The sequence below is a fragment of the Hyla sarda genome, unplaced genomic scaffold (genome assembly GCF_029499605.1).
Source record: "Hyla sarda isolate aHylSar1 unplaced genomic scaffold, aHylSar1.hap1 scaffold_882, whole genome shotgun sequence".
NCBI lineage: Eukaryota > Metazoa > Chordata > Amphibia > Anura > Hylidae > Hyla > Hyla sarda.
This window is the reverse complement of record NW_026610911.1, coordinates 41482-67225: the sequence shown is the minus strand read 5'-3', so window position 1 is coordinate 67225 and position 25744 is coordinate 41482. Positions and strand designations below refer to the sequence as shown.

The 25744-nt window shown below is 46.3% G+C and overlaps 11 non-coding genes and 1 pseudogene across 11 annotated transcripts; all 12 read right to left on the bottom strand.

Annotated features, from left to right (window-relative positions):
* Window positions 1-1941: 1941 nt before the first annotated feature.
* Window positions 1942-2132, bottom strand: LOC130348396 (U2 spliceosomal RNA). The gene has a single exon (XR_008886077.1). It is a non-coding gene; the product is annotated as a U2 spliceosomal RNA (small nuclear RNA).
* A 691-nt stretch (window positions 2133-2823) lies between these two features.
* On the bottom strand, window positions 2824-2983 carry LOC130348397 (U2 spliceosomal RNA; annotated as a pseudogene).
* Window positions 2984-5074: 2091 nt separating this feature from the next.
* Window positions 5075-5265, bottom strand: LOC130348414 (U2 spliceosomal RNA). Its single transcript, XR_008886093.1, has one exon. It is a non-coding gene; the product is annotated as a U2 spliceosomal RNA (small nuclear RNA).
* A 2095-nt stretch (window positions 5266-7360) lies between these two features.
* LOC130348413 (U2 spliceosomal RNA) lies at window positions 7361-7551 on the bottom strand. Its single transcript, XR_008886092.1, has one exon. It is a non-coding gene; the product is annotated as a U2 spliceosomal RNA (small nuclear RNA).
* A 2081-nt stretch (window positions 7552-9632) lies between these two features.
* On the bottom strand, window positions 9633-9823 carry LOC130348412 (U2 spliceosomal RNA). Its single transcript, XR_008886091.1, has one exon. It is a non-coding gene; the product is annotated as a U2 spliceosomal RNA (small nuclear RNA).
* A 2083-nt stretch (window positions 9824-11906) lies between these two features.
* On the bottom strand, window positions 11907-12097 carry LOC130348411 (U2 spliceosomal RNA). The gene has a single exon (XR_008886090.1). It is a non-coding gene; the product is annotated as a U2 spliceosomal RNA (small nuclear RNA).
* Window positions 12098-14180: 2083 nt separating this feature from the next.
* Window positions 14181-14371, bottom strand: LOC130348410 (U2 spliceosomal RNA). The gene has a single exon (XR_008886089.1). It is a non-coding gene; the product is annotated as a U2 spliceosomal RNA (small nuclear RNA).
* Window positions 14372-16454: 2083 nt separating this feature from the next.
* On the bottom strand, window positions 16455-16645 carry LOC130348409 (U2 spliceosomal RNA). The gene has a single exon (XR_008886088.1). It is a non-coding gene; the product is annotated as a U2 spliceosomal RNA (small nuclear RNA).
* A 2083-nt stretch (window positions 16646-18728) lies between these two features.
* LOC130348407 (U2 spliceosomal RNA) lies at window positions 18729-18919 on the bottom strand. Its single transcript, XR_008886086.1, has one exon. It is a non-coding gene; the product is annotated as a U2 spliceosomal RNA (small nuclear RNA).
* Window positions 18920-20998: 2079 nt separating this feature from the next.
* On the bottom strand, window positions 20999-21189 carry LOC130348406 (U2 spliceosomal RNA). The gene has a single exon (XR_008886085.1). It is a non-coding gene; the product is annotated as a U2 spliceosomal RNA (small nuclear RNA).
* A 2079-nt stretch (window positions 21190-23268) lies between these two features.
* On the bottom strand, window positions 23269-23459 carry LOC130348404 (U2 spliceosomal RNA). The gene has a single exon (XR_008886084.1). It is a non-coding gene; the product is annotated as a U2 spliceosomal RNA (small nuclear RNA).
* A 2088-nt stretch (window positions 23460-25547) lies between these two features.
* On the bottom strand, window positions 25548-25738 carry LOC130348403 (U2 spliceosomal RNA). The gene has a single exon (XR_008886083.1). It is a non-coding gene; the product is annotated as a U2 spliceosomal RNA (small nuclear RNA).
* Window positions 25739-25744: the final 6 nt, after the last annotated feature.

Sequence of the window (25744 nt, the reverse complement as noted above, 5' to 3'; positions counted from 1 at the left end):
TATTGCTAAGCAGCAAGACAGGGGCCCATTGCACTCCCACGGGGCCTTTTTAAATGCAATCCATAACCCGGATTTGCCAGGAACCCTTCTTACTCCTCCTACTTGCATGTGACACTGGGCTTAGGATCTGCATAGGAAACACACACACAAGCACACACCTACCTTTGTTGCCTGCAGATGCCTCCTTGGCTGTCCCCAAACGGTATCAAACCAACACCCACGGGAAGCTGTAAGCATAGTGGACATGCCTGCACCCCATTGGACTTACCTGTGTGGGTTAAATCCGGGTTATTTGACAACCTATGGCGGTGATGGTTCTGCTCAGGCAGAGCAGTGCTGATGCTCCTCATAAAGCTGTCGCTGCTGTGAAGGTTCTAGGTGACATCACAATCCCTATGGTTACATACACGACAAAGCTGGGTTGTTGTTGTTTACACTCTGCAAGGCCTGTGGAAGTGAGTGACATCATAGCACTGTAGTTCTGAGGGTTCTAGATGGATGCAACAATCTCCTGTTGCTTCTATGAAGGCCATAATAGACGACATCACCAAACAGCTCCATAGTCACATACACAGCAAAGGAGAGATGTTGTTTACACCTAGTGATGTCAGTGGTATTGAGTGACATCACAGCACAGTGCTAAGGCTCCTGGGCCTGGACACAGCAGCGGCTGCAATATCTCAACGGAGAATACGTTTATATATATGTGTGTGTGTGCGCGTATATATATATATATATATATATATATATATATATATATATATATATATTCTCCGCCGAAATCACTTTTAAACCCATTTCCACCTTTTTTTCCCTTCTCTTCCTCTTACTTTTTTTTCACGTTTTTTTACGTTTTTCTCCTTTTCGCCTCTTTTCTGGGCGTATTATTCTTCTTTTTCTTCTTTTTTTTCGTCTAATGCATACCCCATCAGTGCAGCAATGCTTATTCAATACCGCCAGCAGATGGAGACACTGGGGGATAATTTTCTAAGGATTTATACTGATTTTTCCTGTCTGAATTTGTCGCACAGAAAGTTGCAGGCCAAATATGTGTGACATTTCTGCGACTTTAGCTTCTAGAGCATTTTTACAACATTATACATAGGTGCTGAATACATAAAAAGCGACTGTTCAGCGACAGACAAGTCGCATCGGCTGAAAGTAGGCCAGAATGTCAGTCCATGTTGGAGCAGGTTTAGATACAGTCTAAAGCATAGATCTCAAAGTCTGTGCACAGAATTTAGCAAGGGCCTCGCACCTTCTGATGCATCAGGTAGGTGCACTATAGCATAGCCTAACCCTCTGTACTTTGGTCTATATTGATGCGGGACATAGACAGCCAGCTGATGACCAATCCATTAGTGCAATGGATGGCTGGAAGCATTTGTCTTTGCCTTTGCAATACCACAGAAGCAATGCATGGTCAATGTACAGCAATGACACACCTGTGTGAACAGCCAGGAGACCCCCCCATGTTATGTTACATAGTTACATAGTTAGTACGGTCGAAAAAAGACATATGTCCATCAAGTTCAACCAGGGAATTAAGGGGTAGGGGTGTGGCGCGATATTGGGGAAGGGATGAGATTTTATATTTCTTCATAAGCATTAATCTTATTTTGTCAATTAGGAACATTCAGCACCCACCCGCTATCAAGGCAGCTGCCTATCATGTCATGCCCTACCTGCACAGGTGTGCTGGCTACTCAAATGATCCAATTAAGGTGGCCATTTAGTCAGCAGCAGCAGAAGTCCTGTGCCTGGACGCTCCAACAGCGGCCAGACACAAGCAGAAGCAGCAGAAGCAGCAGCAGCACCACCTTTTGTTTTTTGGCTGCAGCAGCAGCAGCAGCAGCAGCAAGGCCCACAGGGCTGGCTAGCTGGCTAGCCAGCAAGCAGGTAGCAATGAAAGTAGGAATCTTTCTTTTTAACCCTGTAAGGGGGTGGTGCACTGTACCCGAAGATACTGCCATATCGGGTCAATGCATAGGGCGACGGAAGCAAGCTTCAAAATCGGCCCCCGTTCTCAAAAATCCATTTAATATATGGTCCCCAGATAGGGGACGTATCAGATATTAAACTGATAAGAACAGATTTTTTTTTTTTTTTTTTTTTTTTTATCTAAAGCCGAGGAACGTGCTTTCGATTCACCCAAAGTGCAAGAAAAAGTGCAAACGTGTTACACTAAAAAAAACGTGCACAAAGGATGCGGTCTATCGCAAGCCCTTCTCCGATAGGAGAGAGGCCCCCCAACAAACCTTACCCTTCGCCTCCGGACCAAAAGGTACCTGCGAGGTTCCAGGTTCGATGTCCCTTTTCGCCGAAGCTACTAGGGGACCACAAATGCTCCCGGCATCCCCCTTGGCGTTAGCCAAGGTATCTGCCCGCAGAGCCGATTACGGTAGGTACCCTGCCAAGCAGGAGTACCCGGGGTGTTTGCAGGGAGGTGCGGAACCTAATGGCCACACACACCTCCCCTAGACCGCCAGGAGGGACACCCAGAAGGGCTACCGCATCCTGACAAATCCTGTGAACACACAACACGCAAAAAGTGACACAGTGACGAAAAATAAATAAATAAGTGAATGTGTGCAGATATACTGCCCGGACATCCGGCCGGATCTATAAAAATTTCTCTGATCCTAGCCAGAAGGCCGGGAATCAAGAGGTGAGTGCCACAAGGTGAAGAGATTATGGTGCCCGTGCTTCAACTCAGTGAGTCTATCCTCCCAGTGAGTTTCGGCACCTCGGGGTCACCACTCCCCGAGGCACAAAAGTACCTCGGCTCTAGACCCTCTCAGCCTCATGGCGAGACCCGGAGGGAACAGGTCACATCGGGGCAGCCGTCGAGCTGATTCCTCAGAACCAGCCCCGGAAAGCCCTGGTACACCTGCATCCTCCATGCAGCACCCATCCCCGCCAGCATGAAAACTGATAAGAACAGATACTACACTTGATCTTAGCCAAAAGGCCGAGAAGCGATAACCGTGAAAGGGGCGGGCCCAACAAGGTCCCCTTCATGGGCACTATCACTGCTTGCTGTCAGGGAGGCTGCCAGACAATTTTCCATGCACACTCTGGGCTGGGGGGCAGTCAACCACCAGTACACACAGCAGAACCTAAACCCATACCATTATTGCTAAGCAGCAAGACAGGGGCCCATTGCACTCCCACGGGGCCTTTTTAAATGCAATCCATAACCCGGATTTGCCAGGAACCCTTCTTACTCCTCCTACTTGCATGTGACACTGGGCTTAGGATCTGCATAGGAAACACACACACAAGCACACACCTACCTTTGTTGCCTGCAGATGCCTCCTTGGCTGTCCCCAAACGGTATCAAACCAACACCCACGGGAAGCTGTAAGCATAGAGGACATGCCTGCACCCCATTGGACTTACCTGTGTGGGTTAAATCCGGGTTATTTGACAACCTATGGCGGTGATGGTTCTGCTCAGGCAGAGCAGTGCTGATGCTCCTCATAAAGCTGTCGCTGCTGTGAAGGTTCTAGGTGACATCACAATCCCTATGGTTACATACACGACAAAGCTGGGTTGTTGTTGTTTACACTCTGCAAGGCCTGTGGAAGTGAGTGACATCATAGCACTGTAGTTCTGAGGGTTCTAGATGGATGCAACAATCTCCTGTTGCTTCTATGAAGGCCATAATAGACGACATCACCAAACAGCTCCATAGTCACATACACAGCAAAGGAGAGATGTTGTTTACACCTAGTGATGTCAGTGGTATTGAGTGACATCACAGCACAGTGCTAAGGCTCCTGGGCCTGGACACAGCAGCGGCTGCAATATCTCAACGGAGAATACGTTTATATATATGTGTGTGTGTGCGCGTATATATATATATATATATATATATATATATATATATATATATATATTTCTCCGCCGAAATCACTTTTAAACCCATTTCCACCTTTTTTTCCCTTCTCTTCCTCTTACTTTTTTTTCACGTTTTTTTACGTTTTTCTCCTTTTCGCCTCTTTTCTGGGCGTATTATTCTTCTTTTTCTTCTTTTTTTTCGTCTAATGCATACCCCATCAGTGCAGCAATGCTTATTCAATACCGCCAGCAGATGGAGACACTGGGGGATAATTTTCTAAGGATTTATACTGATTTTTCCTGTCTGAATTTGTCGCACAGAAAGTTGCAGGCCAAATATGTGTGACATTTCTGCGACTTTAGCTTCTAGAGCATTTTTACAACATTATACATAGGTGCTGAATACATAAAAAGCGACTGTTCAGCGACAGACAAGTCGCATCGGCTGAAAGTAGGCCAGAATGTCAGTCCATGTTGGAGCAGGTTTAGATACAGTCTAAAGCATAGATCTCAAAGTCTGTGCACAGAATTTAGCAAGGGCCTCGCACCTTCTGATGCATCAGGTAGGTGCACTATAGCATAGCCTAACCCTCTGTACTTTGGTCTATATTGATGCGGGACATAGACAGCCAGCTGATGACCAATCCATTAGTGCAATGGATGGCTGGAAGCATTTGTCTTTGCCTTTGCAATACCACAGAAGCAATGCATGGTCAATGTACAGCAATGACACACCTGTGTGAACAGCCAGGAGACCCCCCCATGTTATGTTACATAGTTACATAGTTAGTACGGTCGAAAAAAGACATATGTCCATCAAGTTCAACCAGGGAATTAAGGGGTAGGGGTGTGGCGCGATATTGGGGAAGGGATGAGATTTTATATTTCTTCATAAGCATTAATCTTATTTTGTCAATTAGGAACATTCAGCACCCACCCGCTATCAAGGCAGCTGCCTATCATGTCATGCCCTACCTGCACAGGTGTGCTGGCTACTCAAATGATCCAATTAAGGTGGCCATTTAGTCAGCAGCAGCAGAAGTCCTGTGCCTGGACGCTCCAACAGCGGCCAGACACAAGCAGAAGCAGCAGAAGCAGCAGCAGCACCACCTTTTGTTTTTTGGCTGCAGCAGCAGCAGCAGCAGCAGCAAGGCCCACAGGGCTGGCTAGCTGGCTAGCCAGCAAGCAGGTAGCAATGAAAGTAGGAATCTTTCTTTTTAACCCTGTAAGGGGGTGGTGCACTGTACCCGAAGATACTGCCATATCGGGTCAATGCATAGGGCGACGGAAGCAAGCTTCGAAATCGGCCCCCGTTCTCAAAAATCCATTTAATATATGGTCCCCAGATAGGGGACGTATCAGATATTAAACTGATAAGAACAGATACTACACTTGATCTTAGCCAAAAGGCCGAGAAGCGATAACCGTGAAAGGGGCGGGCCCAACAAGGTCCCCTTCATGGGCACTATCACTGCTTGCTGTCAGGGAGGCTGCCAGACAATTTTCCATGCACACTCTGGGCTGGGGGGCAGTCAACCACCAGTACACACAGCAGAACCTAAACCCATACCATTATTGCTAAGCAGCAAGACAGGGGCCCATTGCACTCCCACGGGGCCTTTTTAAATGCAATCCATAACCCGGATTTGCCAGGAACCCTTCTTACTCCTCCTACTTGCATGTGACACTGGGCTTAGGATCTGCATAGGAAACACACACACAAGCACACACCTACCTTTGTTGCCTGCAGATGCCTCCTTGGCTGTCCCCAAACGGTATCAAACCAACACCCACGGGAAGCTGTAAGCATAGAGGACATGCCTGCACCCCATTGGACTTACCTGTGTGGGTTAAATCCGGGTTATTTGACAACCTATGGCGGTGATGGTTCTGCTCAGGCAGAGCAGTGCTGATGCTCCTCATAAAGCTGTCGCTGCTGTGAAGGTTCTAGGTGACATCACAATCCCTATGGTTACATACACGACAAAGCTGGGTTGTTGTTGTTTACACTCTGCAAGGCCTGTGGAAGTGAGTGACATCATAGCACTGTAGTTCTGAGGGTTCTAGATGGATGCAACAATCTCCTGTTGCTTCTATGAAGGCCATAATAGACGACATCACCAAACAGCTCCATAGTCACATACACAGCAAAGGAGAGATGTTGTTTACACCTAGTGATGTCAGTGGTATTGAGTGACATCACAGCACAGTGCTAAGGCTCCTGGGCCTGGACACAGCAGCGGCTGCAATATCTCAACGGAGAATACGTTTATATATATGTGTGTGTGTGCGCGTATATATATATATATATATATATATATATATATATATATATATATATATATTTCTCCGCCGAAATCACTTTTAAACCCATTTCCACCTTTTTTTCCCTTCTCTTCCTCTTACTTTTTTTTCACGTTTTTTTACGTTTTTCTCCTTTTCGCCTCTTTTCTGGGCGTATTATTCTTCTTTTTCTTCTTTTTTTTCGTCTAATGCATACCCCATCAGTGCAGCAATGCTTATTCAATACCGCCAGCAGATGGAGACACTGGGGGATAATTTTCTAAGGATTTATACTGATTTTTCCTGTCTGAATTTGTCGCACAGAAAGTTGCAGGCCAAATATGTGTGACATTTCTGCGACTTTAGCTTCTAGAGCATTTTTACAACATTATACATAGGTGCTGAATACATAAAAAGCGACTGTTCAGCGACAGACAAGTCGCATCGGCTGAAAGTAGGCCAGAATGTCAGTCCATGTTGGAGCAGGTTTAGATACAGTCTAAAGCATAGATCTCAAAGTCTGTGCACAGAATTTAGCAAGGGCCTCGCACCTTCTGATGCATCAGGTAGGTGCACTATAGCATAGCCTAACCCTCTGTACTTTGGTCTATATTGATGCGGGACATAGACAGCCAGCTGATGACCAATCCATTAGTGCAATGGATGGCTGGAAGCATTTGTCTTTGCCTTTGCAATACCACAGAAGCAATGCATGGTCAATGTACAGCAATGACACACCTGTGTGAACAGCCAGGAGACCCCCCCATGTTATGTTACATAGTTACATAGTTAGTACGGTCGAAAAAAGACATATGTCCATCAAGTTCAACCAGGGAATTAAGGGGTAGGGGTGTGGCGCGATATTGGGGAAGGGATGAGATTTTATATTTCTTCATAAGCATTAATCTTATTTTGTCAATTAGGAACATTCAGCACCCACCCGCTATCAAGGCAGCTGCCTATCATGTCATGCCCTACCTGCACAGGTGTGCTGGCTACTCAAATGATCCAATTAAGGAGGCCATTTAGTCAGCAGCAGCAGAAGTCCTGTGCCTGGACGCTCCAACAGCGGCCAGACACAAGCAGAAGCAGCAGAAGCAGCAGCAGCACCACCTTTTGTTTTTTGGCTGCAGCAGCAGCAGCAGCAGCAGCAAGGCCCACAGGGCTGGCTAGCTGGCTAGCCAGCAAGCAGGTAGCAATGAAAGTAGGAATCTTTCTTTTTAACCCTGTAAGGGGGTGGTGCACTGTACCCGAAGATACTGCCATATCGGGTCAATGCATAGGGCGACGGAAGCAAGCTTCGAAATCGGCCCCCGTTCTCAAAAATCCATTTAATATATGGTCCCCAGATAGGGGACGTATCAGATATTAAACTGATAAGAACAGATACTACACTTGATCTTAGCCAAAAGGCCGAGAAGCGATAACCGTGAAAGGGGCGGGCCCAACAAGGTCCCCTTCATGGGCACTATCACTGCTTGCTGTCAGGGAGGCTGCCAGACAATTTTCCATGCACACTCTGGGCTGGGGGGCAGTCAACCACCAGTACACACAGCAGAACCTAAACCCATACCATTATTGCTAAGCAGCAAGACAGGGGCCCATTGCACTCCCACGGGGCCTTTTTAAATGCAATCCATAACCCGGATTTGCCAGGAACCCTTCTTACTCCTCCTACTTGCATGTGACACTGGGCTTAGGATCTGCATAGGAAACACACACACAAGCACACACCTACCTTTGTTGCCTGCAGATGCCTCCTTGGCTGTCCCCAAACGGTATCAAACCAACACCCACGGGAAGCTGTAAGCATAGAGGACATGCCTGCACCCCATTGGACTTACCTGTGTGGGTTAAATCCGGGTTATTTGACAACCTATGGCGGTGATGGTTCTGCTCAGGCAGAGCAGTGCTGATGCTCCTCATAAAGCTGTCGCTGCTGTGAAGGTTCTAGGTGACATCACAATCCCTATGGTTACATACACGACAAAGCTGGGTTGTTGTTGTTTACACTCTGCAAGGCCTGTGGAAGTGAGTGACATCATAGCACTGTAGTTCTGAGGGTTCTAGATGGATGCAACAATCTCCTGTTGCTTCTATGAAGGCCATAATAGACGACATCACCAAACAGCTCCATAGTCACATACACAGCAAAGGAGAGATGTTGTTTACACCTAGTGATGTCAGTGGTATTGAGTGACATCACAGCACAGTGCTAAGGCTCCTGGGCCTGGACACAGCAGCGGCTGCAATATCTCAACGGAGAATACGTTTATATATATGTGTGTGTGTGCGCGTATATATATATATATATATATATATATATATATATATTTCTCCGCCGAAATCACTTTTAAACCCATTTCCACCTTTTTTTCCCTTCTCTTCCTCTTACTTTTTTTTCACGTTTTTTTACGTTTTTCTCCTTTTCGCCTCTTTTCTGGGCGTATTATTCTTCTTTTTCTTCTTTTTTTTCGTCTAATGCATACCCCATCAGTGCAGCAATGCTTATTCAATACCGCCAGCAGATGGAGACACTGGGGGATAATTTTCTAAGGATTTATACTGATTTTTCCTGTCTGAATTTGTCGCACAGAAAGTTGCAGGCCAAATATGTGTGACATTTCTGCGACTTTAGCTTCTAGAGCATTTTTACAACATTATACATAGGTGCTGAATACATAAAAAGCGACTGTTCAGCGACAGACAAGTCGCATCGGCTGAAAGTAGGCCAGAATGTCAGTCCATGTTGGAGCAGGTTTAGATACAGTCTAAAGCATAGATCTCAAAGTCTGTGCACAGAATTTAGCAAGGGCCTCGCACCTTCTGATGCATCAGGTAGGTGCACTATAGCATAGCCTAACCCTCTGTACTTTGGTCTATATTGATGCGGGACATAGACAGCCAGCTGATGACCAATCCATTAGTGCAATGGATGGCTGGAAGCATTTGTCTTTGCCTTTGCAATACCACAGAAGCAATGCATGGTCAATGTACAGCAATGACACACCTGTGTGAACAGCCAGGAGACCCCCCCATGTTATGTTACATAGTTACATAGTTAGTACGGTCGAAAAAAGACATATGTCCATCAAGTTCAACCAGGGAATTAAGGGGTAGGGGTGTGGCGCGATATTGGGGAAGGGATGAGATTTTATATTTCTTCATAAGCATTAATCTTATTTTGTCAATTAGGAACATTCAGCACCCACCCGCTATCAAGGCAGCTGCCTATCATGTCATGCCCTACCTGCACAGGTGTGCTGGCTACTCAAATGATCCAATTAAGGAGGCCATTTAGTCAGCAGCAGCAGAAGTCCTGTGCCTGGACGCTCCAACAGCGGCCAGACACAAGCAGAAGCAGCAGAAGCAGCAGCAGCACCACCTTTTGTTTTTTGGCTGCAGCAGCAGCAGCAGCAGCAGCAAGGCCCACAGGGCTGGCTAGCTGGCTAGCCAGCAAGCAGGTAGCAATGAAAGTAGGAATCTTTCTTTTTAACCCTGTAAGGGGGTGGTGCACTGTACCCGAAGATACTGCCATATCGGGTCAATGCATAGGGCGACGGAAGCAAGCTTCGAAATCGGCCCCCGTTCTCAAAAATCCATTTAATATATGGTCCCCAGATAGGGGACGTATCAGATATTAAACTGATAAGAACAGATACTACACTTGATCTTAGCCAAAAGGCCGAGAAGCGATAACCGTGAAAGGGGCGGGCCCAACAAGGTCCCCTTCATGGGCACTATCACTGCTTGCTGTCAGGGAGGCTGCCAGACAATTTTCCATGCACACTCTGGGCTGGGGGGCAGTCAACCACCAGTACACACAGCAGAACCTAAACCCATACCATTATTGCTAAGCAGCAAGACAGGGGCCCATTGCACTCCCACGGGGCCTTTTTAAATGCAATCCATAACCCGGATTTGCCAGGAACCCTTCTTACTCCTCCTACTTGCATGTGACACTGGGCTTAGGATCTGCATAGGAAACACACACACAAGCACACACCTACCTTTGTTGCCTGCAGATGCCTCCTTGGCTGTCCCCAAACGGTATCAAACCAACACCCACGGGAAGCTGTAAGCATAGAGGACATGCCTGCACCCCATTGGACTTACCTGTGTGGGTTAAATCCGGGTTATTTGACAACCTATGGCGGTGATGGTTCTGCTCAGGCAGAGCAGTGCTGATGCTCCTCATAAAGCTGTCGCTGCTGTGAAGGTTCTAGGTGACATCACAATCCCTATGGTTACATACACGACAAAGCTGGGTTGTTGTTGTTTACACTCTGCAAGGCCTGTGGAAGTGAGTGACATCATAGCACTGTAGTTCTGAGGGTTCTAGATGGATGCAACAATCTCCTGTTGCTTCTATGAAGGCCATAATAGACGACATCACCAAACAGCTCCATAGTCACATACACAGCAAAGGAGAGATGTTGTTTACACCTAGTGATGTCAGTGGTATTGAGTGACATCACAGCACAGTGCTAAGGCTCCTGGGCCTGGACACAGCAGCGGCTGCAATATCTCAACGGAGAATACGTTTATATATATGTGTGTGTGTGCGCGTATATATATATATATATATATATATATATATATATATATTTCTCCGCCGAAATCACTTTTAAACCCATTTCCACCTTTTTTTCCCTTCTCTTCCTCTTACTTTTTTTTCACGTTTTTTTACGTTTTTCTCCTTTTCGCCTCTTTTCTGGGCGTATTATTCTTCTTTTTCTTCTTTTTTTTCGTCTAATGCATACCCCATCAGTGCAGCAATGCTTATTCAATACCGCCAGCAGATGGAGACACTGGGGGATAATTTTCTAAGGATTTATACTGATTTTTCCTGTCTGAATTTGTCGCACAGAAAGTTGCAGGCCAAATATGTGTGACATTTCTGCGACTTTAGCTTCTAGAGCATTTTTACAACATTATACATAGGTGCTGAATACATAAAAAGCGACTGTTCAGCGACAGACAAGTCGCATCGGCTGAAAGTAGGCCAGAATGTCAGTCCATGTTGGAGCAGGTTTAGATACAGTCTAAAGCATAGATCTCAAAGTCTGTGCACAGAATTTAGCAAGGGCCTCGCACCTTCTGATGCATCAGGTAGGTGCACTATAGCATAGCCTAACCCTCTGTACTTTGGTCTATATTGATGCGGGACATAGACAGCCAGCTGATGACCAATCCATTAGTGCAATGGATGGCTGGAAGCATTTGTCTTTGCCTTTGCAATACCACAGAAGCAATGCATGGTCAATGTACAGCAATGACACACCTGTGTGAACAGCCAGGAGACCCCCCCATGTTATGTTACATAGTTACATAGTTAGTACGGTCGAAAAAAGACATATGTCCATCAAGTTCAACCAGGGAATTAAGGGGTAGGGGTGTGGCGCGATATTGGGGAAGGGATGAGATTTTATATTTCTTCATAAGCATTAATCTTATTTTGTCAATTAGGAACATTCAGCACCCACCCGCTATCAAGGCAGCTGCCTATCATGTCATGCCCTACCTGCACAGGTGTGCTGGCTACTCAAATGATCCAATTAAGGAGGCCATTTAGTCAGCAGCAGCAGAAGTCCTGTGCCTGGACGCTCCAACAGCGGCCAGACACAAGCAGAAGCAGCAGAAGCAGCAGCAGCACCACCTTTTGTTTTTTGGCTGCAGCAGCAGCAGCAGCAGCAGCAAGGCCCACAGGGCTGGCTAGCTGGCTAGCCAGCAAGCAGGTAGCAATGAAAGTAGGAATCTTTCTTTTTAACCCTGTAAGGGGGTGGTGCACTGTACCCGAAGATACTGCCATATCGGGTCAATGCATAGGGCGACGGAAGCAAGCTTCGAAATCGGCCCCCGTTCTCAAAAATCCATTTAATATATGGTCCCCAGATAGGGGACGTATCAGATATTAAACTGATAAGAACAGATACTACACTTGATCTTAGCCAAAAGGCCGAGAAGCGATAACCGTGAAAGGGGCGGGCCCAACAAGGTCCCCTTCATGGGCACTATCACTGCTTGCTGTCAGGGAGGCTGCCAGACAATTTTCCATGCACACTCTGGGCTGGGGGGCAGTCAACCACCAGTACACACAGCAGAACCTAAACCCATACCATTATTGCTAAGCAGCAAGACAGGGGCCCATTGCACTCCCACGGGGCCTTTTTAAATGCAATCCATAACCCGGATTTGCCAGGAACCCTTCTTACTCCTCCTACTTGCATGTGACACTGGGCTTAGGATCTGCATAGGAAACACACACACAAGCACACACCTACCTTTGTTGCCTGCAGATGCCTCCTTGGCTGTCCCCAAACGGTATCAAACCAACACCCACGGGAAGCTGTAAGCATAGAGGACATGCCTGCACCCCATTGGACTTACCTGTGTGGGTTAAATCCGGGTTATTTGACAACCTATGGCGGTGATGGTTCTGCTCAGGCAGAGCAGTGCTGATGCTCCTCATAAAGCTGTCGCTGCTGTGAAGGTTCTAGGTGACATCACAATCCCTATGGTTACATACACAACAAAGCTGGGTTGTTGTTGTTTACACTCTGCAAGGCCTGTGGAAGTGAGTGACATCATAGCACTGTAGTTCTGAGGGTTCTAGATGGATGCAACAATCTCCTGTTGCTTCTATGAAGGCCATAATAGACGACATCACCAAACAGCTCCATAGTCACATACACAGCAAAGGAGAGATGTTGTTTACACCTAGTGATGTCAGTGGTATTGAGTGACATCACAGCACAGTGCTAAGGCTCCTGGGCCTGGACACAGCAGCGGCTGCAATATCTCAACGGAGAATACGTTTATATATATGTGTGTGTGTGCGCGTATATATATATATATATATATATATATATATATATATATTTCTCCGCCGAAATCACTTTTAAACCCATTTCCACCTTTTTTTCCCTTCTCTTCCTCTTACTTTTTTTTCACGTTTTTTTACGTTTTTCTCCTTTTCGCCTCTTTTCTGGGCGTATTATTCTTCTTTTTCTTCTTTTTTTTCGTCTAATGCATACCCCATCAGTGCAGCAATGCTTATTCAATACTGCCAGCAGATGGAGACACTGGGGGATAATTTTCTAAGGATTTATACTGATTTTTCCTGTCTGAATTTGTCGCACAGAAAGTTGCAGGCCAAATATGTGTGACATTTCTGCGACTTTAGCTTCTAGAGCATTTTTACAACATTATACATAGGTGCTGAATACATAAAAAGCGACTGTTCAGCGACAGACAAGTCGCATCGGCTGAAAGTAGGCCAGAATGTCAGTCCATGTTGGAGCAGGTTTAGATACAGTCTAAAGCATAGATCTCAAAGTCTGTGCACAGAATTTAGCAAGGGCCTCGCACCTTCTGATGCATCAGGTAGGTGCACTATAGCATAGCCTAACCCTCTGTACTTTGGTCTATATTGATGCGGGACATAGACAGCCAGCTGATGACCAATCCATTAGTGCAATGGATGGCTGGAAGCATTTGTCTTTGCCTTTGCAATACCACAGAAGCAATGCATGGTCAATGTACAGCAATGACACACCTGTGTGAACAGCCAGGAGACCCCCCCATGTTATGTTACATAGTTACATAGTTAGTACGGTCGAAAAAAGACATATGTCCATCAAGTTCAACCAGGGAATTAAGGGGTAGGGGTGTGGCGCGATATTGGGGAAGGGATGAGATTTTATATTTCTTCATAAGCATTAATCTTATTTTGTCAATTAGGAACATTCAGCACCCACCCGCTATCAAGGCAGCTGCCTATCATGTCATGCCCTACCTGCACAGGTGTGCTGGCTACTCAAATGATCCAATTAAGGAGGCCATTTAGTCAGCAGCAGCAGAAGTCCTGTGCCTGGACGCTCCAACAGCGGCCAGACACAAGCAGAAGCAGCAGAAGCAGCAGCAGCACCACCTTTTGTTTTTTGGCTGCAGCAGCAGCAGCAGCAGCAGCAAGGCCCACAGGGCTGGCTAGCTGGCTAGCCAGCAAGCAGGTAGCAATGAAAGTAGGAATCTTTCTTTTTAACCCTGTAAGGGGGTGGTGCACTGTACCCGAAGATACTGCCATATCGGGTCAATGCATAGGGCGACGGAAGCAAGCTTCGAAATCGGCCCCCGTTCTCAAAAATCCATTTAATATATGGTCCCCAGATAGGGGACGTATCAGATATTAAACTGATAAGAACAGATACTACACTTGATCTTAGCCAAAAGGCCGAGAAGCGATAACCGTGAAAGGGGCGGGCCCAACAAGGTCCCCTTCATGGGCACTATCACTGCTTGCTGTCAGGGAGGCTGCCAGACAATTTTCCATGCACACTCTGGGCTGGGGGGCAGTCAACCACCAGTACACACAGCAGAACCTAAACCCATACCATTATTGCTAAGCAGCAAGACAGGGGCCCATTGCACTCCCACGGGGCCTTTTTAAATGCAATCCATAACCCGGATTTGCCAGGAACCCTTCTTACTCCTCCTACTTGCATGTGACACTGGGCTTAGGATCTGCATAGGAAACACACACACAAGCACACACCTACCTTTGTTGCCTGCAGATGCCTCCTTGGCTGTCCCCAAACGGTATCAAACCAACACCCACGGGAAGCTGTAAGCATAGAGGACATGCCTGCACCCCATTGGACTTACCTGTGTGGGTTAAATCCGGGTTATTTGACAACCTATGGCGGTGATGGTTCTGCTCAGGCAGAGCAGTGCTGATGCTCCTCATAAAGCTGTCGCTGCTGTGAAGGTTCTAGGTGACATCACAATCCCTATGGTTACATACACGACAAAGCTGGGTTGTTGTTGTTTACACTCTGCAAGGCCTGTGGAAGTGAGTGACATCATAGCACTGTAGTTCTGAGGGTTCTAGATGGATGCAACAATCTCCTGTTGCTTCTATGAAGGCCATAATAGACGACATCACCAAACAGCTCCATAGTCACATACACAGCAAAGGAGAGATGTTGTTTACACCTAGTGATGTCAGTGGTATTGAGTGACATCACAGCACAGTGCTAAGGCTCCTGGGCCTGGACACAGCAGCGGCTGCAATATCTCAACGGAGAATACGTTTATATATATGTGTGTGTGTGCGCGTATATATATATATATATATATATATATATATATATATATTTCTCCGCCGAAATCACTTTTAAACCCATTTCCACCTTTTTTTCCCTTCTCTTCCTCTTACTTTTTTTTCACGTTTTTTTACGTTTTTCTCCTTTTCGCCTCTTTTCTGGGCGTATTATTCTTCTTTTTCTTCTTTTTTTTCGTCTAATGCATACCCCATCAGTGCAGCAATGCTTATTCAATACCGCCAGCAGATGGAGACACTGGGGGATAATTTTCTAAGGATTTATACTGATTTTTCCTGTCTGAATTTGTCGCACAGAAAGTTGCAGGCCAAATATGTGTGACATTTCTGCGACTTTAGCTTCTAGAGCATTTTTACAACATTATACATAGGTGCTGAATACATAAAAAGCGACTGTTCAGCGACAGACAAGTCGCATCGGCTGAAAGTAGGCCAGAATGTCAGTCCATGTTGGAGCAGGTTTAGATACAGTCTAAAGCATAGATCTCAAAGTCTGTGCACAGAATTTAGCAAGGGCCTCGCACCTTCTGATGCATCAGGTAGGTGCACTATAGCATAGCCTAACCCTCTGTACTTTGGTCTATATTGATGCGGGACATAGACAGCCAGCTGATGACCAATCCATTAGTGCAATGGATGGCTGGAAGCATTTGTCTTTGCCTTTGCAATACCACAGAAGCAATGCATGGTCAATGTACAGCAATGACACACCTGTGTGAACAGCCAGGAGACCCCCCCATGTTATGTTACATAGTTACATAGTTAGTACGGTCGAAAAAAGACATATGTCCATCAAGTTCAACCAGGGAATTAAGGGGTAGGGGTGTGGCGCGATATTGGGGAAGGGATGAGATTTTATATTTCTTCATAAGCATTAATCTTATTTTGTCAATTAGGAACATTCAGCACCCACCCGCTATCAAGGCAGCTGCCTATCATGTCATGCCCTACCTGCACAGGTGTGCTGGCTACTCAAATGATCCAATTAAGGAGGCCATTTAGTCAGCAGCAGCAGAAGTCCTGTGCCTGGACGCTCCAACAGCGGCCAGACACAAGCAGAAGCAGCAGAAGCAGCAGCAGCACCACCTTTTGTTTTTTGGCTGCAGCAGCAGCAGCAGCAGCAGCAAGGCCCACAGGGCTGGCTAGCTGGCTAGCCAGCAAGCAGGTAGCAATGAAAGTAGGAATCTTTCTTTTTAACCCTGTAAGGGGGTGGTGCACTGTACCCGAAGATACTGCCATATCGGGTCAATGCATAGGGCGACGGAAGCAAGCTTCGAAATCGGCCCCCGTTCTCAAAAATCCATTTAATATATGGTCCCCAGATAGGGGACGTATCAGATATTAAACTGATAAGAACAGATACTACACTTGATCTTAGCCAAAAGGCCGAGAAGCGATAACCGTGAAAGGGGTGGGCCCAACAAGGTCCCCTTCATGGGCACTATCACTGCTTGCTGTCAGGGAGGCTGCCAGACAATTTTCCATGCACACTCTGGGCTGGGGGGCAGTCAACCACCAGTACACACAGCAGAACCTAAACCCATACCATTATTGCTAAGCAGCAAGACAGGGGCCCATTGCACTCCCACGGGGCCTTTTTAAATGCAATCCATAACCCGGATTTGCCAGGAACCCTTCTTACTCCTCCTACTTGCATGTGACACTGGGCTTAGGATCTGCATAGGAAACACACACACAAGCACACACCTACCTTTGTTGCCTGCAGATGCCTCCTTGGCTGTCCCCAAACGGTATCAAACCAACACCCACGGGAAGCTGTAAGCATAGAGGACATGCCTGCACCCCATTGGACTTACCTGTGTGGGTTAAATCCGGGTTATTTGACAACCTATGGCGGTGATGGTTCTGCTCAGGCAGAGCAGTGCTGATGCTCCTCATAAAGCTGTCGCTGCTGTGAAGGTTCTAGGTGACATCACAATCCCTATGGTTACATACACGACAAAGCTGGGTTGTTGTTGTTTACACTCTGCAAGGCCTGTGGAAGTGAGTGACATCATAGCACTGTAGTTCTGAGGGTTCTAGATGGATGCAACAATCTCCTGTTGCTTCTATGAAGGCCATAATAGACGACATCACCAAACAGCTCCATAGTCACATACACAGCAAAGGAGAGATGTTGTTTACACCTAGTGATGTCAGTGGTATTGAGTGACATCACAGCACAGTGCTAAGGCTCCTGGGCCTGGACACAGCAGCGGCTGCAATATCTCAACGGAGAATACGTTTATATATATGTGTGTGTGTGCGCGTATATATATATATATATATATATATATATATATATATATTTCTCCGCCGAAATCACTTTTAAACCCATTTCCACCTTTTTTTCCCTTCTCTTCCTCTTACTTTTTTTTCACGTTTTTTTACGTTTTTCTCCTTTTCGCCTCTTTTCTGGGCGTATTATTCTTCTTTTTCTTCTTTTTTTTCGTCTAATGCATACCCCATCAGTGCAGCAATGCTTATTCAATACCGCCAGCAGATGGAGACACTGGGGGATAATTTTCTAAGGATTTATACTGATTTTTCCTGTCTGAATTTGTCGCACAGAAAGTTGCAGGCCAAATATGTGTGACATTTCTGCGACTTTAGCTTCTAGAGCATTTTTACAACATTATACATAGGTGCTGAATACATAAAAAGCGACTGTTCAGCGACAGACAAGTCGCATCGGCTGAAAGTAGGCCAGAATGTCAGTCCATGTTGGAGCAGGTTTAGATACAGTCTAAAGCATAGATCTCAAAGTCTGTGCACAGAATTTAGCAAGGGCCTCGCACCTTCTGATGCATCAGGTAGGTGCACTATAGCATAGCCTAACCCTCTGTACTTTGGTCTATATTGATGCGGGACATAGACAGCCAGCTGATGACCAATCCATTAGTGCAATGGATGGCTGGAAGCATTTGTCTTTGCCTTTGCAATACCACAGAAGCAATGCATGGTCAATGTACAGCAATGACACACCTGTGTGAACAGCCAGGAGACCCCCCCATGTTATGTTACATAGTTACATAGTTAGTACGGTCGAAAAAAGACATATGTCCATCAAGTTCAACCAGGGAATTAAGGGGTAGGGGTGTGGCGCGATATTGGGGAAGGGATGAGATTTTATATTTCTTCATAAGCATTAATCTTATTTTGTCAATTAGGAACATTCAGCACCCACCCGCTATCAAGGCAGCTGCCTATCATGTCATGCCCTACCTGCACAGGTGTGCTGGCTACTCAAATGATCCAATTAAGGAGGCCATTTAGTCAGCAGCAGCAGAAGTCCTGTGCCTGGACGCTCCAACAGCGGCCAGACACAAGCAGAAGCAGCAGAAGCAGCAGCAGCACCACCTTTTGTTTTTTGGCTGCAGCAGCAGCAGCAGCAGCAGCAAGGTCCACAGGGCTGGCTAGCTGGCTAGCCAGCAAGCAGGTAGCAATGAAAGTAGGAATCTTTCTTTTTAACCCTGTAAGGGGGTGGTGCACTGTACCCGAAGATACTGCCATATCGGGTCAATGCATAGGGCGACGGAAGCAAGCTTCGAAATCGGCCCCCGTTCTCAAAAATCCATTTAATATATGGTCCCCAGATAGGGGACGTATCAGATATTAAACTGATAAGAACAGATACTACACTTGATCTTAGCCAAAAGGCCGAGAAGCGATAACCGTGAAAGGGGCGGGCCCAACAAGGTCCCCTTCATGGGCACTATCACTGCTTGCTGTCAGGGAGGCTGCCAGACAATTTTCCATGCACACTCTGGGCTGGGGGGCAGTCAACCACCAGTACACACAGCAGAACCTAAACCCATACCATTATTGCTAAGCAGCAAGACAGGGGCCCATTGCACTCCCACGGGGCCTTTTTAAATGCAATCCATAACCCGGATTTGCCAGGAACCCTTCTTACTCCTCCTACTTGCATGTGACACTGGGCTTAGGATCTGCATAGGAAACACACACACAAGCACACACCTACCTTTGTTGCCTGCAGATGCCTCCTTGGCTGTCCCCAAACGGTATCAAACCAACACCCACGGGAAGCTGTAAGCATAGAGGACATGCCTGCACCCCATTGGACTTACCTGTGTGGGTTGAATCCGGGTTATTTGACAACCTATGGCGGTGATGGTTCTGCTCAGGCAGAGCAGTGCTGATGCTCCTCATAAAGCTGTCGCTGCTGTGAAGGTTCTAGGTGACATCACAATCCCTATGGTTACATACACGACAAAGCTGGGTTGTTGTTGTTTACACTCTGCAAGGCCTGTGGAAGTGAGTGACATCATAGCACTGTAGTTCTGAGGGTTCTAGATGGATGCAACAATCTCCTGTTGCTTCTATGAAGGCCATAATAGACGACATCACCAAACAGCTCCATAGTCACATACACAGCAAAGGAGAGATGTTGTTTACACCTAGTGATGTCAGTGGTATTGAGTGACATCACAGCACAGTGCTAAGGCTCCTGGGCCTGGACACAGCAGCGGCTGCAATATCTCAACGGAGAATACGTTTATATATATGTGTGTGTGTGCGCGTATATATATATATATATATATATATATATATATATTTCTCCGCCGAAATCACTTTTAAACCCATTTCCACCTTTTTTTCCCTTCTCTTCCTCTTACTTTTTTTTCACGTTTTTTTACGTTTTTCTCCTTTTCGCCTCTTTTCTGGGCGTATTATTCTTCTTTTTCTTCTTTTTTTTCGTCTAATGCATACCCCATCAGTGCAGCAATGCTTATTCAATACCGCCAGCAGATGGAGACACTGGGGGATAATTTTCTAAGGATTTATACTGATTTTTCCTGTCTGAATTTGTCGCACAGAAAGTTGCAGGCCAAATATGTGTGACATTTCTGCGACTTTAGCTTCTAGAGCATTTTTACAACATTATACATAGGTGCTGAATACATAAAAAGCGACTGTTCAGCGACAGACAAGTCGCATCGGCTGAAAGTAGGCCAGAATGTCAGTCCATGTTGGAGCAGGTTTAGATACAGTCTAAAGCATAGATCTCAAAGTCTGTGCACAGAATTTAGCAAGGGCCTCGCACCTTCTGATGCATCAGGTAGGTGCACTATAGCATAGCCTAACCCTCTGTACTTTGGTCTATATTGATGCGGGACATAGACAGCCAGCTGATGACCAATCCATTAGTGCAATGGATGGCTGGAAGCATTTGTCTTTGCCTTTGCAATACCACAGAAGCAATGCATGGTCAATGTACAGCAATGACACACCTGTGTGAACAGCCAGGAGACCCCCCCATGTTATGTTACATAGTTACATAGTTAGTACGGTCGAAAAAAGACATATGTCCATCAAGTTCAACCAGGGAATTAAGGGGTAGGGGTGTGGCGCGATATTGGGGAAGGGATGAGATTTTATATTTCTTCATAAGCATTAATCTTATTTTGTCAATTAGGAACATTCAGCACCCACCCGCTATCAAGGCAGCTGCCTATCATGTCATGCCCTACCTGCACAGGTGTGCTGGCTACTCAAATGATCCAATTAAGGAGGCCATTTAGTCAGCAGCAGCAGAAGTCCTGTGCCTGGACGCTCCAACAGCGGCCAGACACAAGCAGAAGCAGCAGAAGCAGCAGCAGCACCACCTTTTGTTTTTTGGCTGCAGCAGCAGCAGCAGCAGCAGCAAGGCCCACAGGGCTGGCTAGCTGGCTAGCCAGCAAGCAGGTAGCAATGAAAGTAGGAATCTTTCTTTTTAACCCTGTAAGGGGGTGGTGCACTGTACCCGAAGATACTGCCATATCGGGTCAATGCATAGGGCGACGGAAGCAAGCTTCGAAATCGGCCCCCGTTCTCAAAAATCCATTTAATATATGGTCCCCAGATAGGGGACGTATCAGATATTAAACTGATAAGAACAGATACTACACTTGATCTTAGCCAAAAGGCCGAGAAGCGATAACCGTGAAAGGGGCGGGCCCAACAAGGTCCCCTTCATGGGCACTATCACTGCTTGCTGTCAGGGAGGCTGCCAGACAATTTTCCATGCACACTCTGGGCTGGGGGGCAGTCAACCACCAGTACACACAGCAGAACCTAAACCCATACCATTATTGCTAAGCAGCAAGACAGGGGCCCATTGCACTCCCACGGGGCCTTTTTAAATGCAATCCATAACCCGGATTTGCCAGGAACCCTTCTTACTCCTCCTACTTGCATGTGACACTGGGCTTAGGATCTGCATAGGAAACACACACACAAGCACACACCTACCTTTGTTGCCTGCAGATGCCTCCTTGGCTGTCCCCAAACGGTATCAAACCAACACCCACGGGAAGCTGTAAGCATAGAGGACATGCCTGCACCCCATTGGACTTACCTGTGTGGGTTAAATCCGGGTTATTTGACAACCTATGGCGGTGATGGTTCTGCTCAGGCAGAGCAGTGCTGATGCTCCTCATAAAGCTGTCGCTGCTGTGAAGGTTCTAGGTGACATCACAATCCCTATGGTTACATACACGACAAAGCTGGGTTGTTGTTGTTTACACTCTGCAAGGCCTGTGGAAGTGAGTGACATCATAGCACTGTAGTTCTGAGGGTTCTAGATGGATGCAACAATCTCCTGTTGCTTCTATGAAGGCCATAATAGACGACATCACCAAACAGCTCCATAGTCACATACACAGCAAAGGAGAGATGTTGTTTACACCTAGTGATGTCAGTGGTATTGAGTGACATCACAGCACAGTGCTAAGGCTCCTGGGCCTGGACACAGCAGCGGCTGCAATATCTCAACGGAGAATACGTTTATATATATGTGTGTGTGTGCGCGTATATATATATATATATATATATATATATATATATTTCTCCGCCGAAATCACTTTTAAACCCATTTCCACCTTTTTTTCCCTTCTCTTCCTCTTACTTTTTTTTCACGTTTTTTTACGTTTTTCTCCTTTTCGCCTCTTTTCTGGGCGTATTATTCTTCTTTTTCTTCTTTTTTTTCGTCTAATGCATACCCCATCAGTGCAGCAATGCTTATTCAATACCGCCAGCAGATGGAGACACTGGGGGATAATTTTCTAAGGATTTATACTGATTTTTCCTGTCTGAATTTGTCGCACAGAAAGTTGCAGGCCAAATATGTGTGACATTTCTGCGACTTTAGCTTCTAGAGCATTTTTACAACATTATACATAGGTGCTGAATACATAAAAAGCGACTGTTCAGCGACAGACAAGTCGCATCGGCTGAAAGTAGGCCAGAATGTCAGTCCATGTTGGAGCAGGTTTAGATACAGTCTAAAGCATAGATCTCAAAGTCTGTGCACAGAATTTAGCAAGGGCCTCGCACCTTCTGATGCATCAGGTAGGTGCACTATAGCATAGCCTAACCCTCTGTACTTTGGTCTATATTGATGCGGGACATAGACAGCCAGCTGATGACCAATCCATTAGTGCAATGGATGGCTGGAAGCATTTGTCTTTGCCTTTGCAATACCACAGAAGCAATGCATGGTCAATGTACAGCAATGACACACCTGTGTGAACAGCCAGGAGACCCCCCCATGTTATGTTACATAGTTACATAGTTAGTACGGTCGAAAAAAGACATATGTCCATCAAGTTCAACCAGGGAATTAAGGGGTAGGGGTGTGGCGCGATATTGGGGAAGGGATGAGATTTTATATTTCTTCATAAGCATTAATCTTATTTTGTCAATTAGGAACATTCAGCACCCACCCGCTATCAAGGCAGCTGCCTATCATGTCATGCCCTACCTGCACAGGTGTGCTGGCTACTCAAATGATCCAATTAAGGAGGCCATTTAGTCAGCAGCAGCAGAAGTCCTGTGCCTGGACGCTCCAACAGCGGCCAGACACAAGCAGAAGCAGCAGAAGCAGCAGCAGCACCACCTTTTGTTTTTTGGCTGCAGCAGCAGCAGCAGCAGCAGCAAGGCCCACAGGGCTGGCTAGCTGGCTAGCCAGCAAGCAGGTAGCAATGAAAGTAGGAATCTTTCTTTTTAACCCTGTAAGGGGGTGGTGCACTGTACCCGAAGATACTGCCATATCGGGTCAATGCATAGGGCGACGGAAGCAAGCTTCGAAATCGGCCCCCGTTCTCAAAAATCCATTTAATATATGGTCCCCAGATAGGGGACGTATCAGATATTAAACTGATAAGAACAGATACTACACTTGATCTTAGCCAAAAGGCCGAGAAGCGATAACCGTGAAAGGGGCGGGCCCAACAAGGTCCCCTTCATGGGCACTATCACTGCTTGCTGTCAGGGAGGCTGCCAGACAATTTTCCATGCACACTCTGGGCTGGGGGGCAGTCAACCACCAGTACACACAGCAGAACCTAAACCCATACCATTATTGCTAAGCAGCAAGACAGGGGCCCATTGCACTCCCACGGGGCCTTTTTAAATGCAATCCATAACCCGGATTTGCCAGGAACCCTTCTTACTCCTCCTACTTGCATGTGACACTGGGCTTAGGATCTGCATAGGAAACACACACACAAGCACACACCTACCTTTGTTGCCTGCAGATGCCTCCTTGGCTGTCCCCAAACGGTATCAAACCAACACCCACGGGAAGCTGTAAGCATAGAGGACATGCCTGCACCCCATTGGACTTACCTGTGTGGGTTAAATCCGGGTTATTTGACAACCTATGGCGGTGATGGTTCTGCTCAGGCAGAGCAGTGCTGATGCTCCTCATAAAGCTGTCGCTGCTGTGAAGGTTCTAGGTGACATCACAATCCCTATGGTTACATACACGACAAAGCTGGGTTGTTGTTTACACTCTGCAAGGCCTGTGGAAGTGAGTGACATCATAGCACTGTAGTTCTGAGGGTTCTAGATGGATGCAACAATCTCCTGTTGCTTCTATGAAGGCCATAATAGACGACATCACCAAACAGCTCCATAGTCACATACACAGCAAAGGAGAGATGTTGTTTACACCTAGTGATGTCAGTGGTATTGAGTGACATCACAGCACAGTGCTAAGGCTCCTGGGCCTGGACACAGCAGCGGCTGCAATATCTCAACGGAGAATACGTTTATATATATGTGTGTGTGTGCGCGTATATATATATATATATATATATATATATATATATATATATATATATTTCTCCGCCGAAATCACTTTTAAACCCATTTCCACCTTTTTTTCCCTTCTCTTCCTCTTACTTTTTTTTCACGTTTTTTTACGTTTTTCTCCTTTTCGCCTCTTTTCTGGGCGTATTATTCTTCTTTTTCTTCTTTTTTTTCGTCTAATGCATACCCCATCAGTGCAGCAATGCTTATTCAATACCGCCAGCAGATGGAGACACTGGGGGATAATTTTCTAAGGATTTATACTGATTTTTCCTGTCTGAATTTGTCGCACAGAAAGTTGCAGGCCAAATATGTGTGACATTTCTGCGACTTTAGCTTCTAGAGCATTTTTACAACATTATACATAGGTGCTGAATACATAAAAAGCGACTGTTCAGCGACAGACAAGTCGCATCGGCTGAAAGTAGGCCAGAATGTCAGTCCATGTTGGAGCAGGTTTAGATACAGTCTAAAGCATAGATCTCAAAGTCTGTGCACAGAATTTAGCAAGGGCCTCGCACCTTCTGATGCATCAGGTAGGTGCACTATAGCATAGCCTAACCCTCTGTACTTTGGTCTATATTGATGCGGGACATAGACAGCCAGCTGATGACCAATCCATTAGTGCAATGGATGGCTGGAAGCATTTGTCTTTGCCTTTGCAATACCACAGAAGCAATGCATGGTCAATGTACAGCAATGACACACCTGTGTGAACAGCCAGGAGACCCCCCCATGTTATGTTACATAGTTACATAGTTAGTACGGTCGAAAAAAGACATATGTCCATCAAGTTCAACCAGGGAATTAAGGGGTAGGGGTGTGGCGCGATATTGGGGAAGGGATGAGATTTTATATTTCTTCATAAGCATTAATCTTATTTTGTCAATTAGGAACATTCAGCACCCACCCGCTATCAAGGCAGCTGCCTATCATGTCATGCCCTACCTGCACAGGTGTGCTGGCTACTCAAATGATCCAATTAAGGAGGCCATTTAGTCAGCAGCAGCAGAAGTCCTGTGCCTGGACGCTCCAACAGCGGCCAGACACAAGCAGAAGCAGCAGAAGCAGCAGCAGCACCACCTTTTGTTTTTTGGCTGCAGCAGCAGCAGCAGCAGCAGCAAGGCCCACAGGGCTGGCTAGCTGGCTAGCCAGCAAGCAGGTAGCAATGAAAGTAGGAATCTTTCTTTTTAACCCTGTAAGGGGGTGGTGCACTGTACCCGAAGATACTGCCATATCGGGTCAATGCATAGGGCGACGGAAGCAAGCTTCGAAATCGGCCCCCGTTCTCAAAAATCCATTTAATATATGGTCCCCAGATAGGGGACGTATCAGATATTAAACTGATAAGAACAGATACTACACTTGATCTTAGCCAAAAGGCCGAGAAGCGATAACCGT